The sequence below is a fragment of the Sinocyclocheilus anshuiensis genome, unplaced genomic scaffold, assembly GCF_001515605.1.
Source record: "Sinocyclocheilus anshuiensis isolate Anshui unplaced genomic scaffold, SAMN03320099.WGS_v1.1 scaffold5000, whole genome shotgun sequence".
Classification (NCBI taxonomy): domain Eukaryota; kingdom Metazoa; phylum Chordata; class Actinopteri; order Cypriniformes; family Cyprinidae; genus Sinocyclocheilus; species Sinocyclocheilus anshuiensis.
This window is the reverse complement of record NW_015540837.1, coordinates 83,797-89,641: the sequence shown is the minus strand read 5'-3', so window position 1 is coordinate 89,641 and position 5,845 is coordinate 83,797. Positions and strand designations below refer to the sequence as shown.

General features: G+C 35.7%; 1 long non-coding RNA gene and 1 pseudogene across 2 annotated transcripts; one reads left to right on the top strand and one right to left on the bottom strand.

Annotated features, from left to right (window-relative positions):
• Positions 1–5,845, top strand: part of LOC107687389 (transient receptor potential cation channel subfamily M member 2-like) — a 47,890-nt pseudogene that overhangs the window by 24,127 nt on the left and 17,918 nt on the right.
• Positions 5,100–5,811, bottom strand: LOC107687387 (uncharacterized). Of its 2 annotated transcripts, XR_001634129.1 has the most exons (4): positions 5,778–5,811; positions 5,579–5,689; positions 5,329–5,418; positions 5,100–5,174 (listed from the first exon to the last, which is right to left on the bottom strand). It is a non-coding gene; the product is annotated as an uncharacterized LOC107687387 (long non-coding RNA). The 2 variants fall into 2 exon arrangements; XR_001634128.1 differs by lacking the exon at positions 5,778–5,811 and having other exon boundaries at positions 5,579–5,737.

Here is a 5,845-nt window from a genome sequence, read left to right as displayed (position 1 = left end):
ATGGGGTTTCTAATACATCTTTTGTGTGTGTGTGTGTGTGTGTGTGTGTGTGTGTGTCTGTGTGTAGGCTACTTGTTTATGCTACATTGTGAGGACCAAATGTCCCCACAAGGATAGTAAAACCTGAAATTTTTTGACATTGTGGGGACCGGCCTGCGGTCCACATTAGGGGAAAAATATTAAAGATAGTAAATTATGTTTATCTGAAAGTGTAACAATGCAAACAGGTTTTCTGTAAGGGGTAGGTTTAGGGGATAGAAAATATTGTTTGGTCAGTATAAAAGTCATAGAAATCTATGGAAAGTCCCCACAATTGACAGAACCAAACGTGTGTGTGCGCATGTGTGTGTGTGTGTGTGTTTGCAGTGCAGAGACTGTATCGCAGCCGCTCTGGCAGCCAGTAAGATCTTGAGGAAACTGGCGCAGGAGAGCGGAGAGGACGACAGCGAAGAGGCATGAGAGATGAGAGAACTTGCCAGCCACTACGAGAAACAAGCCATCGGTACGAGCCGACACACATCACCCTCTGAGCACTGAGCAGAGCTGTGACCTTTAACCCTGTGCTGGTGTCTTCCTGTCCCAGGTGTGTTCAGCGACTGTCACAGCTGGGATGCGCAGCGGGCACAGAAGCTGCTGATCCGCATCTCTCCGTCGTGGGGCAGAAGCACCTGTCTGTGGCTTGCGCTCGAGGCTGACGCTAAGAGCTTCATCGCTCACTCAGGAGTCCAGGTGAACAAACCTTTCCTTTGTTTGCTTACTGAGAAGTGTTTATTTAAAAAATATATTTAATTTAAAAAAAGATGCAAAAGTATCACAGAATGGTGACATGTGCCATATATATATATATATATACATTAACATTAAATTATATACATTAATATTACCAATATCATGCTAATTATTTTGTGTAACCAATATGCACTATTTGAATTTTAATTATTTTACTAGATACAGCAATGCATCTTTACACAAATCTTAAGGAGCAAATATTCATTTTTAATGTAATATAAAGTTATTATTATTATTATTATTATTATTATTATTAATTCATATTATTTATTTATAAGGATTATTATATGATGATGATGATTATAACCAACATTTACAAACTATTTGTATTTTTTATTTCTGTTTTTGACACAATAATAAATATAAAAGAATATTTGAGAACAATTATTCATTAATATTAAATAATGATGTTATTATGTAATCATATTATTATTATTATTATCATATTGCATAGCTAAAACAATAATTTGTACAATAATATTAGCTAGCTATTATTATTAATATTATACACGTTCTTGTTTTGTTACATTTATTGCATATTTATTGCATATATGTCTTAATGGTTGCACATTTATTATTATTATTAATTTTATTATTATGATTTACTTTTTAATACAAATTATTGCGTTTGTTATTAATATAATTTTATTTCTGTATTATTTAAAAGTTGTTTTGTGGTCTAAAAGATTGCATATATATCCTTTTTTTGGAGTCTGTGAAAGGGTAGGTAAGCAATTCATGCAACCCATACACTCAAAATAATACAATGTTACCTGTGCACGCTGTTATTTGTGTTGTTTTCTGTATGGCTCAGGCTCTGCTGACTCAGATCTGGTGTGGAGAGCTGTCCGTGGATAATCCACACTGGAAAGTGCTGTTCTGCATGATCTTATTTCCTCTCATCTACACCAGCTTCCTGACCTTCAGGTAAAAACACTTGTTTTCATGGAATATGTTATTAAATGTACTTTATTAAAGGGGAAAACAAACCTAAAGGCATATCTATGAGTTATTACATGCACACAACACCAGATGGCAGCACTACACTGAATAATTTAGCTGCAAATTGCAATTTTACTACAAAACTTTCAATGGTTCGCAGTGGTTCTTATAAGTGGTGTTTTAACCCTTGATGTTTAATGGAACTCTGGCAGACGAGATGAAGTCATCCAGAGACAGGCCGAGAGGACGGAGCAGCAGAAACTGGCCATGGATGCAGTCTTTTCTGGAAGCTCAGATGCCAAAATCAAACGGCATTACCGGTTAGTTGAGTTAATAGAAAATGAGCAAATTAGACAAAAATATTTTCTTTTTCGTTTATTTATTGAGAAAAATTATCCAGTGTTACATATCTGTGCGATGCAAAAGTATGTGAATCTCTATAGGATCAGCAGTTAATTTGAAGGTGAAATTAAGAGTCCATCTGTTCAGAGGTGTTTTCATTCAGTGAAATTACTATCAGGTGTCATTGCCTGCCCTGTTTTATTTAAAGAACAGGGATCTATCAAAGTCTGATCATGTTTGTGGAAGTGAATCATGGCACGAACAAAGGAGATCTCTGAGGACCTCAGAAAAACAGTGTTGTTGCTCATCAGGTTGGAAAAAGTTACAAAACCATTTCTAAAGAGTTTGGACTCCACAAATCCACAGTCAGACAGATTGTGTACAAATGGAGGAAATTCAAGACCACTGTTACCCTCCCCAGGAGTGACTGACCAACAAAGATCACTCCAAAAGCAAGACGTGTAATAGTCCACAAGGTCACAAATGAACCCAGGGTAACTTCTAATCAACTACAGGCCTTTCTCACATTGGCTAATGTTAATGTTCATGAGTCCACCATCAGGAGAACACTGCGCAACCACGGTGTGCATGGTGCATCCAAAAAGAACATTGCTGCCAGTCTGCAGTTTGCTAAAGATCATGCGGACAAGCCAGAGGGCTACTGGAGAAATGTTTTGTGGACAGATGAGACCAAAATAGAACTTTTTGGTTTAAATGAGGAGCGTTATGTTTGGAGAAAGAAAACACTGCATTCCAGCATAAGAACCTTATCCCATCTGTGAAACATGTGTAACCAATATGCACTATTTGAATTTTAATTATTTTACTAGATACAGCAATGCATCTTTACACAAATCTTAAGGAGCAAATATTCATTTTTAATGTAATATAAAGTTATTATTATTATTATTATTATTATTATTATTAATTCATATTATTTATTTATAAGGATTATTATATGATGATGATGATTATAACCAACATTTACAAACTATTTGTATTTTTTATTTCTGTTTTTGACACAATAATAAATATAAAAGAATATTTGAGAACAATTATTCATTAATATTAAATAATGATGTTATTATGTAATCATATTATTATTATTATTATCATATTGCATAGCTAAAACAATAATTTGTACAATAATATTAGCTAGCTATTATTATTAATATTATACACGTTCTTGTTTTGTTACATTTATTGCATATTTATTGCATATATGTCTTAATGGTTGCACATTTATTATTATTATTAATTTTATTATTATGATTTACTTTTTAATACAAATTATTGCGTTTGTTATTAATATAATTTTATTTCTGTATTATTTAAAAGTTGTTTTGTGGTCTAAAAGATTGCATATATATCCTTTTTTTGGAGTCTGTGAAAGGGTAGGTAAGCAATTCATGCAACCCATACACTCAAAATAATACAATGTTACCTGTGCACGCTGTTATTTGTGTTGTTTTCTGTATGGCTCAGGCTCTGCTGACTCAGATCTGGTGTGGAGAGCTGTCCGTGGATAATCCACACTGGAAAGTGCTGTTCTGCATGATCTTATTTCCTCTCATCTACACCAGCTTCCTGACCTTCAGGTAAAAACACTTGTTTTCATGGAATATGTTATTAAATGTACTTTATTAAAGTGTAAAACAAACCTAAAGGCATATCTATGAGTTATTACATGCACACAACACCAGATGGCAGCACTACACTGAATAATTTAGCTGCAAATTGCAATTTTACTACAAAACTTTCAATGGTTCGCAGTGGTTCTTATAAGTGGTGTTTTAACCCTTGATGTTTAATGGAACTCTGGCAGACGAGATGAAGTCATCCAGAGACAGGCCGAGAGGACGGAGCAGCAGAAACTGGCCATGGATGCAGTCTTTTCTGGAAGCTCAGATGCCAAAATCAAACGGCATTACCGGTTAGTTGAGTTAATAGAAAATGAGCAAATTAGACAAAAATATTTTCTTTTTCGTTTATTTATTGAGAAAAATTATCCAGTGTTACCGATGCAAAAGATGCAAAAGTATGTGAATCTCTATAGGATCAGCAGTTAATTTGAAGGTGAAATTAAGAGTCAGAGGTGTACATATGAGATCTCTGAGGACCTCAGAAAATAGTTGGTGTTGCTCATCAGGCTAGAAAAGATTTCAAAGCTATCTCTAAAGAGTTTGGACTCCACCAATCCACAGTCAGACAGATTGTGTACAAATGGAGGAAATTCAAGACCACTGTTACCCTCCCCAGGAGTGATTGACCAACTAAGATCACTCCGAAAGCAAGACGGTCCACAATCCACAAGGTCACAAATGAACCCAGGGTAACTTCTAATCAACTACAGGCCTTTCTCACATTGTTAATGTTACGTGGACAAGCCAGAGGAATACTGGAGACATGGATGAGACCAAAATAGAACATTTTGGTTTAAATGAGCAGCGTTATGTTTCCTATGTATTCCAGCATAAGAACCTAATCCCATCTGTGAAATGTGGTGGTGGTGGTGGTGGTAGTATCATGGTTTGGGCCTGTTTTGCTACATCTGGTCCAGGACAGCTTGCCATCATTGATGGAACAATGAATTCTGAATTATACCAGCAAATTCTGAAGGAAAATGTAAGGACATCTGTCTGAGAAATGAATCTCAAGAGAAAGTGGGCCATGCAGCAAGACAACAACCCCGAGAACATAAGTTGTTTTACCAAAGAATGGTTAAAGAAGGACAAAGTTAATGTTTTGGAATGACAGAGTCAGAGTCTGGACCTTGATTCAATTGAAATGTTGTGGAAGGAGCTGAAGCAAGCAGTTCATAGGAGGAAACCCACCAACATCACAGAGTTGAAGCGCTTCTGAGGAATGGGCTAAAATTTCAGGACTTGTGTGAAAATCTGATCATCTTTTGGGTCATATTTATGCAGAAATATTGAAAAGTCTGAAGGGTTTACAAACTTTCAAGCAGCACTGTATAATTATAATATTTAAATTCAAGATTGGTTTAAATGTAAATGTCTGCTTGCCTGCAGAAAGTGTCCATCTGAATTTATGTTTGCCAGGTAATTTTCTCCAAGACTACTTCCTGAGCTAGAGTCCATCTATAATTGAACATGAGGGGGGGAAATGCTACAATTATTGTATACAAAATGCTATAATAGTTATCGCAAAACTGCCTATATATCAACAGCAGCAGCAACAACAATAATAATAAAAATAATAATAATATTTTATATTGTTCTAGTTGTTGCTTACAGCACATATGGCCCAGGGCGGAAGGATGTGATGCTGTAATAGTCCACAGTCACAGTGTGATGAGCCCAGAGGAACACAGTCACTGTGGCGCTACATTCATCATCGCAAGCAAAAAAACACCAGCATCTAAACATTTACTGTATATGGTACCAGATCTCTCTAAATAAAACAACCAACTTAATCAATGAAGTCTTTAGGTCACGTTTGCTTTTAATAGTGACAGATCTGGACAAAAATAATCTGCACTCACCATGCGATGACACCACGCGCAGCTCTTTCCTGTGAGCATTTTAATATTTTTGTGGCAAATCTCACATTTGTTGGATTCACAGTCAGCACTGATCCAATCATGAACTGAACACTAGTGAAGGAAAAAAAACAGGACAAGCATTACCTTGCATTAAAGAAATAGTTCAACCAAAAATGAAATGTGCTGAAAATGTCCTCACCCTCAGGCCATCCAAGATGTAGATGAGCTTGTTTCTTCATTGGAACAGATTTGGAGAAATGTATCATT